Raw genomic sequence first — 15386 nt, 5'->3', positions numbered from 1 at the left:
AGGAGGAAACATAAACCCTCACGTCCTTAGCTAAGGTGGGCCACCAGTACTTCTCACTAAGACAGTGCACTGTCCGACCGATACCAGGATGACCAGAGGAGGGTGACGTGGTGAGCCCAATAGATCAACCGATCGCGAACATCAAGCGGTACGTACACACGACCCTCTGGACACTGAGGAGGAGTGGGTTCGTTGCGCAACGCCCGCTCGATCTCCACGTCAACCTCCCACACCACCGGTGCCACCAGACACGACGCCGGAAGTATGGGAGTGGGCTCCACGGAACTCCCCTCCGTGTCATACAGTCGGGACAGAGCATCTGCCTTAGCGTTCTGGGAACCTGGCCTGTAAGAAAGGTTGAAAACAAAACGGGTGAGAAACATGGACCACCTTGCCTGGCGAGGGTTTAACCTCCTCGCTGCCCGGATGTACTCCAGATTGCGGTGGTCAGTCAAAATGAGAAAAGGGTGTTTAGCCCCCTCAAGCCAATGTCTCCACGCTTTCAGAGCTTCGACCACAGCCAACAGCTCCCGGTCCCCCACATCATAGTTGCGCTCCGCCGGGCTGAGCTTCTTCGAAAAGAAGGCACAGGGGCGGAGTTTAGGTGGCATACCCGAGCGCTGAGACAGTACAGCGCCTATTCCAGCCTCGGACGCATCCACCTCAACCGTGAAGGCTAAAGAGGGGTCCGGATGAGCCAGCACTGGAGCCGAGGTAAACAGGTCTTTCAGACGACCAAAAGCCCTGTCCGCCTCCGCTGACCACCGCAGACGCACCGGCCCCCCCTTCAGTAACGAGGTAATGGGAGCTGCTACCTGACCAAAGCCCCGGATAAATCTCCGGTAGTAATTAGCAAAACCCAAAAATCGCTGCACCTCCTTTACCGTGGTTGGAGTCGCCCAATTACGCACGGCCGAAATGCGGTCACTCTCCATCCTCACCCCTGATGCGGACATATGGTACCCCAAGAAAGAGATGGACTCCTGGAAGAACAGGCATTTCTCTGCCTTAGCATACAGGTCATGCTCCAACAGTCTTCCAAGCACCTTACGCACCAGGGACACATGCTCGGCCCGTGTAGCGGAGTATATAAGGATGTCATCAATATACACCACTACCCCTTGTCCGTGCAGGTCCCTGAAAATCTCATCCACAAATGATTGGAAAACTGAGGGAGCATTCATTAACCCGTATGGCATGACCAGATACTCAAAATGTCCAGAGGTGGTACTAAATGCCGTCTTCCACTCATCTCCCTCACGGATACGCACTAGGTTGTACACGCTCCTGAGATCCAATTTTGTGAAAAAGCGTGCCCCGTGCAATGATTCCGTCATACTAGCTATCAGAGGTAATGGATAGCTGTACTTGATGGTAATCTGATTTAGGCCACGGTAATCAATGCACGGGCGTAACCCACCATCTTTCTTCTTCACAAAAAAGAAACTCGAGGAAACGGGTGAAGTGGATGGCCGAATGTATCCCTGCCTCAGAGATTCGGTGACATATGTCTCCATAGCCACCTTCTCCTCCTGAGACAAAGGATACACGTGACTCCGGGGAAGTGCAGCTCCTACCTGGAGATTTATCGCACAATCCCCCGGACGATGGGGTGGTAATTTAGTCGCCCTCTTTTTACTGAAGACGATAGCCAAATCGGCATACTCGGATGGAATGTGCATGGTGGAAACCTGGTTTGGACTTTCCACCGAAGTTGCCCCCAAGGAAACTCCTAAACACCTCCCTGAACACTGACTGGACCATCCCTTGAGAGCCCGCTGTTGCCATGAAATCGTGGGGTCATGAATGGCAAACCAGGGAAGTCCCAACACCACAGGATGCGCAGGAGAATCAATCAGATAGAGGCTAATCCTCTCCTCATGACCCCCCTGCGTCATCATTAGCAGTGGAGCGGTGACCTCCCTGATTATGCCTGACCCTAACGGGCAACTATCTAATGCGTGAACAGGGAAAGGTTTATCAACAGACACTGTGGGAATCCCTAGGCTACGTGCATACTGGCGATCAATAAAATTCCCAGCCGTGCCTGAATCTACTAGCGCCTTATGCTGGGAATGGGGAGAAAATTCTGGAAACATAATGTCGATACACATATTAGCAACAGGGAACTCTGGGTTAGTCGGGTGCCTACTCACCTGAGACGGTCGACCAGTGCTCTGCCTGCTGCCTCGACCTCCTGAGAACTCTCCCTTGCACTGACCAGCAGTGTGTCCTCTGCGGCCACACTTGGTGCAGGGGACAGTCTCTCTCCCAGTCTCCCTACCTGCAGCACCTCCGAGCTCCATGGGGGTATGCTCGGAGGTGCTGGGGGATGGAATGGACAGACCCCCATCAGAACGTCCGCGGGCTGCCAACAGGTTATCCAACCTGATGGACATGTCCACCAGTTGGTCCAGGTTGAAATTGGTGTCCCTGTAGGCCAGTTCCCGACGGACGTCCTCCCCTAAGCTGCAACGATAGTGGTCGATAAGGGCCCGCTCATTCCATCCCGCGCTGGCTGCTAAAGTCTTAAACTCCAGCGCAAAATCCTGCGCGCTCCTCATCTCCTGTCGTAGGTGGACCAGACGTTCTCCCGCCGCTCTCCCCTCAGGTGGATGATCGAATACCACCCGGAAGCGGCGGGTAAAATCCTCGTAGCGGACAGTTCTCGAGTCTATATTCCCCCACTCGGCGTTAGCCCACTCAAGCGCCTTCCCCGATAGACAGGAGATGAGGGTGGACACACTCTCGTATCCCGAGGGCGCCGGGTGAATGGTGGCCAGGTAGAGCTCTACCTGGAGGAGAAATCCCTGGCACCCGGCAGGTGTACCGTCATATGCCCTCGGGAGCGAGAGCCGAATTCCCCTGGACCCAGGTGGCGAAGTGGTAGCCAGTGTAGCAGGTGGTTGTGTGGTTGGACATGGTGAAGGGATACAACCTCTCTCAAATCGCTCCATCATCTGGAACACTCGTTCCATCGTAGCACAGAGATTCTGGAGTTTCGTCCCTTGACGTTGGACTCGTTCCTCCATCGTCTCGGTAGATCCAGTCGTTCCTGCTGACTCCATAGTGGTGCGTGTTTCTGTCACGGTGTCAGTGTATGCGGTAGACTGTAGTCAGGCGCAGGACACAGAACTCAAGGAAAAAACGTATCTTTACTAAATCACGTAAAGAAACAAGAAGCCTCCACGCAGGGAGGAATAAACCCGCTCACCAACGACATCCGAGAACAAACAACAAACATGCACAGAACACAATGGGAGCCACAGGGTTAAATAGGGGCGGAGTAATCACAAGATGGGCAACAGGTGTGAAACAATCTGACACAACAGGTAGAACATAGAAACATATAACATAGATCGGCAGCAGCTAGTACTCCGGTGACGACGAACGCCAAAACCTGCCCGAGCAAGGAGGAGGGGCAGCCTCGGCAGAATCCATGACAGTGGGGGGGGACATTCTGCCATGCCACTCTCAGGTGGGGCAGCATATTGATGATGGATGGGAGGAATTACCCCTAGGACAATATTAAACCTGCTTACAGGAGGAATTACCCCATAACAATATTAAAAACCTGCTTACAGGAGGAATTACCCCTATAACAATTTTAAACCTGCTTACAGGAGGAATTACCCCTAGGACAATGTTAAACCTGCTTAAAGATCTAATCAAAGGTGTAATACACCAATACACGTCCGAAGCATGATCACAGTTATTATATTCAACCTTCGTAGGAAATAAACACCCCTTTCTTATGAACAGACTGGGGAGTATCATATGTTTGTAATGAACAATCTAAACCGTAATACAATGACTAACCGATGTCTAGAATTTCAGTCGTATTACCCCCGTACCATATCTAACATACAGTACCAGTCAAAAGTTTGGACACACCTACTCATTCAAGGGTTTTTCTTTATTTTTCCTATTTTCTACATTGTAGAATAATAGTGAAGACATCAAAACTATGAAATAACACATATGGAATCATGTAGTAACCAAAAAAGTGTTAAACAAATCAAAATATATTTTATATTTGAGATTCTTCAAAGTAACCACCCTATGCCTTGATGACAGCTTTGCACACTCTTGGCATTCTCTCAACCAGCTTCACCTGGAATGCTTTTCCAACAGTCTTGAAGGAGTTCCCACATATGCTGAGCACTTATTGGCTGCTTTTCCTTCACTCTGCGGTCCAACTCATCCCAAACCATCTCAATTGGGTTGAGGTCGGGGGATTGTTGAGGCCAGGTCATCTGATGCAGCACTCCATCACTCTCCTTCTTGGTCAAATAGCCCTTATACAGCCTGGAGGTGTGTTGGGTCAAACAAATGATAGTCCCACTAAGCCCAAACCAGATGGGATGGCGTATCACTGCAGAATACTGTGGTAGCCATGCTGGTTAAGTGTGCCTTGAATTCTAAATAAATCACAGACAGTGTCACCAGCAAAGCACCCCCACACCATCACACCTCCTCCTCCATGCTTCACGGTGGGAACCACACATGCGGAGATCATCCGTTCACCTACTCTGCAGCTCACAAAGACACGGCGGTTGGAACCAAAAATCTCAAATTTGGACTCATCAGACCAAAGGACAGATTTCCACCGGTCTAATGTCCATTGCTCGTGTTTCTTGGCCCAAGAAAGTCTCTTCTTCTTATCGGTGTCCTTTAGTAGTGGTTTCTTTGCAGCAATTCGACCATGAAGGCCTGATTCACGCAGTCTCCTCTGAACAGTTGATGTTGAGATGTGTCTGTTACTTGAACTCTGTGAAGCATTCATTTGGGCTGCAATTTCTGAGGCTGGTAACTCTAATGAACTTATCCTCTGCAGCAGAGGTAACTCTGGGTCTTCCTTTCCTGTGGCAGTCCTCATGAGAGCCAGTTTCATCATAGCGCTTGATGGTTTTTGCAACTGCAATTGAAGAAACGTTCAAAGTTCTTGAAATATTCCTGCTTGACTGACCTTTATGTCTTAAAGTAATGATGGACTGTTGTTTCTCTTTGCTTATTTGAGCTGTTCTTGCCATAATACGGACTTGGTCTTTTACCAAATAACACTATCTTCTGTATACCACCCCTACCTTGTCACAACACGCATTAAGAAGGATAGAAATTCCACAAATTAACTTTTAAGAAGGCACACCTGTTAATTGAAATGCACTCTCAGGGACTACCTCATGAAGCTGAAACTATAATAATAATATGCCATTTAGCAGACGCTTTTATCCAAAGCGACTTACAGTCATGCGTGCATACATTTTCTTTTGTGTATGGGTGGTCCCAGGGATCAAACCCACTACCTTGGCGTTACAAGCGCCGTGCTCTACCAGCTGAGCTACAGAGGACCACAGCTAACTAGCTACTTGCTATTAGCTATTGCTATTAGCCACCGTTAGCGGTCTTCACCACTGTCCGTGGCCTGCACTACCTACCAGCCAGCTCTAGCCTGGACAATTATCGGCCAGTCTGCACAGTGTGCTATCGACCCAGAGCATTTAGGATTTTCTGCCGGAATCACTGAATCCCAACTAGCTAGCTGCAACCGAATGGATGTTGTTGTTGGCTAATCACCACTTGTCCCGAAGCTAGCACCAGTTAGCCTTGAGCTAGCCTCGAGCCAGGCCCATCTCCCGGCTATCCACCTCTCTGTCAACCGGACGGGACCTCCTATTGTCGACACGGAGCCCCGCCGATCCATCACGACTGGTCTGCCGACGTAATCATCTGATGTGGTTTCAACAGGCTTCCCGTTGCGACGACCACGAAGATCCATCTGCTAGCACTGGCCCACTAGCACGCGCAATCAACAGCCGTGCATCCTGCTCGCCTGTGCTGTAGCAGCCTAAGAACTGCTCCCGGACTTACCTATTGCTGTTCACTGGACCTTATGATCACTCAGCTACACATCTGATGCCCGCTGAACTGTTCCTACACGGTACCCCATCCTGTTTATCTGTTTAGCCTCAGCCCAAACTTTCGTCGCCATTACCAGTTGTTGTCTTAGCTCTCTCGAATAACACCTGGGATTGCGTTATGCCTCTCTCCCATGTCAATATGCCTAGCCTATTGCTGTTTGGGTTAGTTGTTATTGTACTATTTCACTGTAAAGCCCCCAGTCCCGCTCAACCTGCCTCAGATAGCTTCTTTGTCCCACCCCACCATACACGCAGAGACCGGCTCAATCGGTACCTCCAGTGATGCTATCTCTTTCATCGTTACCCAATGCTTAGGTGTACCTCCACTGTACTCATATCCTTCCATATCCTTGTCTGTACATAATGCCCTGAATCTAATCTACAACGCCCGGAAATCTGCCCCGTTTATTCTCTGTACCCAACGCACTAGAAGACCAGTTCTTAAAGCCTTTAGCCGTATACTTATTCTATTCCTCGGTGCCCTCTATCCACTAATAGGCGAGGAGGTGACAAGCCAGGGAATTCCCCTGCTCCAACACAGGCAGAGGAGAGGCAGGAAGAGGAGACCCCAATCATCCCTCCGTTCCGTATCATCGCGCCAGTGGTGTGGGACGTGGACGCCGACATACGGCAGGCCCTGCGTACGGGACCGCCTCCATTCCTGGGTGCACACGGCTCCTGTGTCGGGTCATCCTGGGATAGGCCGTACCATCGCCTGCCTGACTGAGAAGTACTGGTGACCCACCTTGGGTTTACGTCTCCTCCTGCTCCATCTGTGCCCAGTCTAAGACACCTCCCTTATTGAAAGCTCCTTCCCTGCCGGTTCCACAACGACCCTGGTCTCACCTCTCGGTGGACTTTGTCACTGACCTTCCCCCCTCCCAGGGGAACACCACCTTTGTCGTTGTTGTGGACCAGTTTTCCAAAGCTTGTCGCCTCCTTCCTCTGCCTGGGCTCCCGTCAGCCATGCAAGGCTCTTTTTATGCACGTCTTCCGGCACTTCGGGATCCCGGAGGACATTATGTCAAACCGTGGTCCTCAGTTCACCTCACACGTATGGAAAACGTTCATGGAATGCCTGGGGGTCACGGTCAGTCTCACCTCTGGGTACCGTCCTCAAGCTAATGGGCAGGTGGAGAGTGCGTATTGGGGTATCAGCCGGCCCTGGCACCTTGGCATCCGAGTCAGACTGTCACGAATTCGGCGTTCGTCGTCACCGGCTTACTAGCCACTACCGCTCCATTTATCATCACTCCATTTGTCTTGTCTTGTCAATCACACACACCTGGTACTCATTCCCTCATTAGTCTGTGTATAAGTGTTCCCTCTGCCCCCTTGTCCTTTGTGAGTGATTGTTCATTGTGAGAGTGAGTAGCTCGGTTGAGCTACTCTTTCCTTGTATGTAGCCAAGGTGGATTTTTCCCTTGTACTAGTTTCGTTTTGACGCTTGCTGAGGTTTATTCATGTACACTGAATAAACTCTGGATTTCGGTGTTTTACCTCCTGCGCCTGACTCCGTCATTCACACCTCGTCACACAGAATGAGGCCCCTGCGGTGGGCGAGTGGTTTCGGCACTGCGCACACTCGTCTCCAGCGGGCCGTGCAACAGATGGCTGATCCTACGGTCTACCTGGTCTGTGTCATCACTACTGTGGTCGCCCTGCTGCCCAGGTATACATAACATTACTATAGTACTATATAGCATATTATAAACTGGGTGGTTCGAGCCCTGAATGCTGATTGGCTGAAAGCCGTGGTACAGTGGGGAAAAAAAGTATTTAGTCAGCCACCAATTGTGCAAGTTCTCCCACTTAAAAAGATGAGAGAGGCCTGTAATTTTCATCATAGGTACACGTCAACTATGACAGACAAATTGAGAGGGAAAAAAATCCAGAAAATCACATTGTAGGATTTTTAATGAATTTATTTGCAAATTATGGTGGAAAATAAGTATTTGGTCACCTACAAACAAGCAAGATTTCTGGCTCTCACAGACCTGTAACTTCTTCTTTAAGAGGCTCCTCTGTCCTCCACTCGTTACCTGTAGAAATGGCACCTGTTTGAACTTGTTATCAGTATAAAAGACACCTGTCCACAACCTAAACAGTCACACTCCAAACTCCACTATGGCCAAGACCAAAGAGCTGTCAAAGGACACCAGAAACAAAATTGTAGACCTGCACCAGGCTGGGAAGACTGAATCTGCAATAGGTAAGCAGCTTGGTTTGAAGAAATCAACTGTGGGAGCAATTATTAGGAAATGGAAGACATACAAGACCACTGATAATCTCCCTCGATCTGGGGCTCCACGCAAGATCTCACCCCGTGGGGTCATAATGATCACAAGAACGGTGAGCAAAAATCCCAGAACCACACGGGGGGGACCTAGTGAATGACCTGCGGAGAGCTGGGACCAAAGTAACAAAGCCTACCATCAGTAACACACTACGCCGCCAGGGACTCAAATCCTGCAGTGCCAGACGTGTCCCCCTGCTTAAGCCAGTACATGTCCAGGCCCGTCTGAAGTTTGCTAGAGTGCATTTGGATGATCCAGAAGAGGATTGGGAGAATGTCATATGGTCAGATGAAACCAAAATATAACTTTTTGGTAAAAACTCAAGTCGTCGTGTTTGGAGGACAAAGAATGCTGAGTTGCATCCAAAGAACACCATACCTACTGTGAAGCATGGGGGTGGAAACATCATGCTTTGGGGCTGTTTTTTCTGCAAAGGGACCAGGACGACTGATCCGTGTAAAGGAAAGAATGAATGGGGCCATGTATCGTGAGATTTTGAGTGAAAACCTCCTTCCATCAGCAAGGGCATTGAAGATGAAACGTGGCTGGGTCTTTCAGCATGACAATGATCCCAAACACACCGCCCAGGCAACAAAGGAGTGGCTTCGTAAGAAGCATTTCAAGGTCCTGGAGTGGCCTAGCCAGTCTCCAGATCTCAACCCCATAGAAAATCTTTGGAGGGAGTTGAAAGTCTGTGTTGCCCAGCGACAGCCCCAAAACATCACTGCTCTAGATGAGATCTGCATGGAGGAATGGGCCAAAATACCAGCAACAGTGTGTGAAAACCTTGTGAAGACTTACAGAAAACGTTTGACCTGTGTCATTGCCAACAAAGGGTATATAACAAAGTATTGAGAAACTTTTGTTATTGACCAAATACTTATTTTCCACCATAATTTGCAAATAAATTCATAAAAAATCCTTCAATGTGATTTTCTGGATTTTTTTTCCTCATTTTGTCTGTCATAGTTGACGTGTACCTATGATGAAAATTACAGGCCTCTCTCATCTTTTTAAGTGGGAGAACTTGCACAATTGGTGGCTGACTAAATACTTTTTTCCCCCACTGTATATGAGACGGTATACCACGGGTATGGCAAAACATTTCTTTTTACTGTTATAATTACGTTTGTAACCAGTTTATAATAGCAATAAGGCACCTCAGGTGTTTGTGGTATATGGCCAAAATACCAAGGCTAAGGGCTGCATCCAGGAACTCCACGTTGCGTTGTGCATAAGAACATCCCTTAGCCGTGGTATATTGGCCATATACCACACCCCCTCTGGCCTTATTGATTAAGTGTATAACTGTATAGTCTCTATAGAACTGGATCTTGCAGCAACAGATGGCTGGTCCTATGGTCTACCTGGTCTGTGTCATCACTGCTGTGGTCGCCCTGTACATAGTAATGTACATTAAACTGTACATTACTATATAATTACTTTAGCATCTATAGCTGTATTTAGATAGAAACCCTGAAAGGAGCTAGACTGTAGAAGGAAGTCGTACCAATCTGCACCATCAGTTCCGTGTGTTCCTGCTACCTGCCTAGCAGACAGTTATGTTGGGATTCTAGCTATGGGTTTATTTATTTACAAATTCATTTTGTCACAGGATCCTCCCTGGCCTCCCTAAACTAGTGATGGCTGAGAGAGAGACAGAATTGGCCTGAGATTAAATTAAATGATCATCAGATTAACTGAGTTGATCATAAAGAGAGATACAGTGCATTCTGAAAGTATTCAGACGACTTGACTTTTTCCACATTTTGTTACGTTACAGCCTTATTCTAAAATAGATTTTTTTTAAATAATCTCATCAATCTACACACAATAACCCATAATGACAAAAAGCAAAAACAGGTTTTTAGAAATGTTAGCAAATGTATTAAATATAAAAAACAGAAATACCTTATTTACATAAGTATTCAGACCCTTTGCTATGAGACTTGAAATTGAGCTCAGGTGCATCCTGTTTCCATTGATCTTCCTTGATATGTTTCTACAACTTGATTGGAGTCCCCCTGTGGTAAATTCAATTGATTGGACATGATTTGGAAAGACACACACCTGTCTATATAAGGTCCCACAGTGGACAGTGCATGTCAGAGCAAAAACCAAGCCATGAGGTCGAAGGAATTGTCCATATAGCTCCAAGACAGGTTTGTGTCGAGGCACATATCTGGGGAAGGGTACCAAAAAATGTCTGCAGCATTGAAGGTCCCCAAGAACACAGTGGTCTCCATAATTCTTAAATGGAAGAAGTTTGGAACCACCAAGACTCTTCCTAGAGCTGGCCGCCCGGCCAAACTGAGAAATCGGGGAAGAAGGGCCTTGGTCAGGGAGGTGACCAAGAACCCGATGGTCACTCTGACAGAGCTCCAGAGTTCCTCTGTGGAGATGGGAGAACCTTCCAGAAGGACAACCATCTCTGCAGCACTCCACCAATCAGGCCTTTATGGTAGAGTGGCCAGACGGAAGCCACACCTCAGTAAAAGGCACATGACAGCCCGCTTGGAGTTTGCCAAAAGGCACCTAAAGGACTCTCAGACCATGAGAAACAAGATGCTCTGGTCTGATGTAACCAAGATTGAACTCTTTGGCCTGAATGCCAAGCGTCACGTCTGAAGGAAACCTGGCACCATCCCTACGGTGACGCATGATGGTGGCAGCATCATGCTGTGGGATGTTTATCAGCGGCAGGGACTGAGAGACTAGTCAGGATCGAGGGAAAGATGAACGGCGCAAAGTACAGAGAGATCCTTGATGAAAACCTGCTCCAGAGCCCTCAGGACTTCAGACTGGGGCGAAGGTTCACCTTCCAACAGGACAACGACCCTAAGCACACAGCCAAGACAACGCAGGAGTGGCTTCGGGACAAGTCTCTGAATGTCCTTGAGTGGCCCAGACAGAGCCCGGACTTGAACCCAATCGAACATCTCTGGAGAGACCTAAAATAGCTGTGCAGTGACGCTCCCCATCCAACCTGACAGAGCTTGAGAGTATCTGCAGAGAAGAATGGGGGAAACTCCCCAAATACAGGTGTGCCAAGCTTGTAGCATCATACCCAAGAAGACTCGAGGCTATAATCACTGCCAAAGGTGCTTCAACAAAGTACTGAGTAAAGGGTCTGAATACTTATGTAAGTGTGATATTTCAGTTTTTCTTTAAAAAAATCTATAAACCTGTTTTTGCTTTGTCATTATGGGGTATTGTGTGTAGATTGATGAGGGGAAAAAACAATTTAATCAATTTTAGAATAAGGCTGTAACGTAACAAAATGTGGAAAAAGTCAAGGGGTCTGAATACTTTCCCAATGCACTGTATACAGGGCACTGAGCCCTTAATAACAGTAATTCAGGGCCTAATTTCATTAGTTACATTAGAATATGGATATGTCTACATTTCTCTGTGCAGATGCTGAAAAGATCAGGGGTGTGTTGGGGCTCAGTCAGCCTCTCTTCTCTCTCTGAGTCGAGTCCATGCCCCTGAACGAGCTTCATATTCACAGTCTTGACACACACACACACTAGCGCGCATGCACACGCAAGTGCACGTACTCAGGCACGCACACACAGAGCTCAGAACACACAAAGCTCAGAACACACAGAGCTCAGAACACACAGAGCTCAGAACACACAGAGCTCAGAACACACAGAGCTCAGAACACACAGAGCTCAGAACACACAGAGCTCAGAACACACAGAGCTCAGAACACACAGAGCTCAGAACACACAGAGCTCAGAACACACAAAGCTCAGAACACACAGAGTTCAGAACACACAGAGCTCAGAACACACAGAGCTCAGAACACACAGAGCTCAGAACACACAGAGCTCAGAACACACAGAGCTCAGAACACACAGAGCTCAGAACACACAGAGCTCAGAACACACAGAGCTCAGAACACACAGAGCTCAGAACACACAGAGCTCAGACACACAGAGCTCAGAACACACAGAGTTCAGAACACACAGAGCTCAGAACACACAGAGCTCAGAACACACAGAGCTCAGAACACACAGAGCTCAGAACACACAGAGCTCAGAACACACAGAGCTCAGAACACACAGAGCTCAGAACACACAGAGCTCAGAACGAGCGTCATATTCACAGTGCTCACAACGCTCTGATTTACATCAAAGGAGTGCATATTTTATACTGGCCTACTTTCCCTCGCCACCATCCCCACCATAACCATACACTCTCTCTCTCTCTCTCCCAGGTACACATACCGTCTGCTGAGCAACACAGTAGCCCCCTCCCCCCTCATACGGGCCAGGCATCTGGGGTGGGGGTGGTGTGCCCAGGAACAGACCCAGGAACAGGAACCTTCTCTGGGCAATCAGAGTCACCCCTGCCCTCACCACTGCCCACCTTGGAACCCTTTTCCTCAGAGCACGTTCCGGCTTCAACTCCAACAACGACGAATTGTGACATCACAGAAAGTGACATTACGATGAACGTCATCACCAAGAGATCTCTGAACCCCTTTCTATCTTGAGAACCTGGGGTATCCTGGGGGATCCTGGGGGATCCTGGGGGATCCATCAGTACAAAACACGCACAGGAGCAATGAAGAATGAATTATATTTATTACAATGCCACTGTACTGTCTTTATTACAACTGGCTCATATCTGGATATGTGTTCCAGTGTGCAGTAACGATGATGAATGAAGTAATGTCCAAAAAGCTATATTTTTCTAACGACGCAAAGTATCACTGCTTGCCTCTGTCTTCTGGTGTCACATGTTGTGTAAAGTTTCCTTTGTAATGGAATACTAAAGTATGGCGCAGGCAGAGAGGTGCCACTCTCCTCTCTCCACTTCCTCTCGGAACAAGCCTCCGTAGGAAACACACTAGCCTGTTACTCTACTGATGGTTTTCAGAGCACACTGGTAACCCAATCAGTTTCAGCCTTCCTTCCCCACCCTGCACCGCCCACCCCATCCTTCCGCCCCTCTCCAATAAAACAGCCTCTGCTTTTCCAGAACAAAGCACTTAGTATGTTTTATTTAAAATTCCCCCTGCCTCACCTAGGCTGTGTCATTAATGGCACCCTATTCCCTATATAGTGCTATGGTCACCGGTCAAAAGTAGTGCACTTTATAGGGAATAGGGTGCCATTTGGAACGCAAGCCAGACCTAGACACCTGAGAGTAATTTGCTCAATGGTTGGATGCTCCAAATCCCATCACCTCTCGCTCTGTGGCCTCTGAAGCACACAGACACACCGTACCATAACTCATGTGTCCCCGTCCAACTCCCAAACTACCCATCGTGACGTAGTTTGGTACACTGCAGATGGTGCATCATGTAGTGGCGTTTTCAGTTCATGGACTTTGTTCCAAATGGCGCCCTACTCCTTACATACTGCACTACTTTTGACCAAGGCCTACTCTGGTCAGAAGTGGTGCACTATGTAGGGAATAGGGTGCCATTTGGGACTCAGTTCATGTGTCTAGATTCAGAACATTGAGAGCAGTTATGTATGAAGGTGTCAGGATGAGGACACAAAATGGAGATCGTAATAAGACTGGCCTGTCTGAGATTCCTGTATATTTTCCTCAATAAACGTGTCTCTTTTTGAATTGTTCAATGTCAATAAATTAATATATTTTTATTAATTTAATAGCAGTGGTAGATTCTCTTATAATATTACAATAATAGACCCACATATATACACAGATAGAATAAATAGACAGGTTTACATTTGAGATTTGTAAATGGGATGTGATCACCTGTATATGTATAAATCAAACAGAGAGAAACGTCATGGGAAGGAACAGATAAATGATCCAGTTCATGTTCAGCATTTGTGTAATTCAAGTGTGTTCTCAATAGGCTTCTGGTGCGACGGTCTAGCTGTGATTCCATTGGTCAAATGCATTTTATAGTGCCTGTTTATATAACGTCCTAGCGTACTCTACCGCTTCCTTCTTAGAACATCTCTGCTCTCTAGTGGCCGATGTAGGAACTGCAATAAGGTCATTTGAGAATTAGGACAATGTCATGGGGGATAAAACATCCCATGTTTTACTGATGAGGTTGATACAGCAGGTAGCCCACAAACAACACACACCATGATTCATTCATTAACAGGGTTGTGCATGGAGACAGTTGGCACGGTAAAACTGACAAACATGAAATCTCTGATCAGAGTGTATTTGGTGCCATGGGTCTAGTACAGTAGTCTTTGTGAAGAATAGGTCAAATGCTTACAATGTCTTAGAATTGCAATTAAACAGTAAACATAACAGTTCCCACTGCAAGAATTACAGGTCCCATAGTAAATGGGAAATATTTCATGCATTTTTCATACAATCTTGAAAAGGTGAAATCGCCAGAAAGTGCAATGTGAGTTAAACTAAGCCACATATAGTAAGTAGTATTGTATGGTTAAGCCAGACCATCCCATACCTTTATAATCGTACATAAAACGCAGCTGCCCATGAGGGCTACTTGCTGCTGTTGTTTTACATTTTCACAAAGAATCAACAGATGTCAGGCCTAGGATCCCTTTCTATTCAATGTGTGGCACACCTTAACATTGGATACAGTTGGTAATACAGCCATAATATAATACAATACACCTAAATAGTTGATAAAGCCTCATCCCCTCCTCCAGATCATTACCAGGCTGGCTGGCCTCACCCCCTCCTCCCAGATCATTACCAGGCTGGCTGGCCTCACCCCCTCCTCCAGATCATTACCAGGCTGGCTGGCCTCACCCCCTCCTCCCAGATCATTGCCAGGCTGGCCTCACCCCCTCCTCCCAGATCATTACCAGGCTGGCTGGCCTCACCCCCTCCTCCCAGATCATTACCAGGCTGACTGGCCTCACCCCCTCCTCCAGATCATTACCAGGCTGACTGGCCTCACCCCCTCCTCCCAGATCATTACAAGACTGGCTGGCCTCACCCCCTCCTCCCAGATCATTGCCAGGCTGACTGGCCTCACCCCCTCCCTCCCAGATCATTACAAGACTGGCTGGCCTCACCCCCTCCTCCAGATCATTACCAGGCTGGCTGGCCTCACCCCCTCCTCCAGATCATTACCAGGCTGGCTGGCCTCACCCCCTCCTCCAGATCATTACCAGGCTGGCTGGCCTCACCCCCTCCTCCCAGATCATTACCAGGCTGGCTGGCCTCACCCCCTCCTCCCAGA

This window comes from Coregonus clupeaformis, chromosome 3, assembly GCF_020615455.1.
Source record: "Coregonus clupeaformis isolate EN_2021a chromosome 3, ASM2061545v1, whole genome shotgun sequence".
NCBI lineage: Eukaryota > Metazoa > Chordata > Actinopteri > Salmoniformes > Salmonidae > Coregonus > Coregonus clupeaformis.
This window is presented reverse-complemented; position numbering follows the sequence as displayed.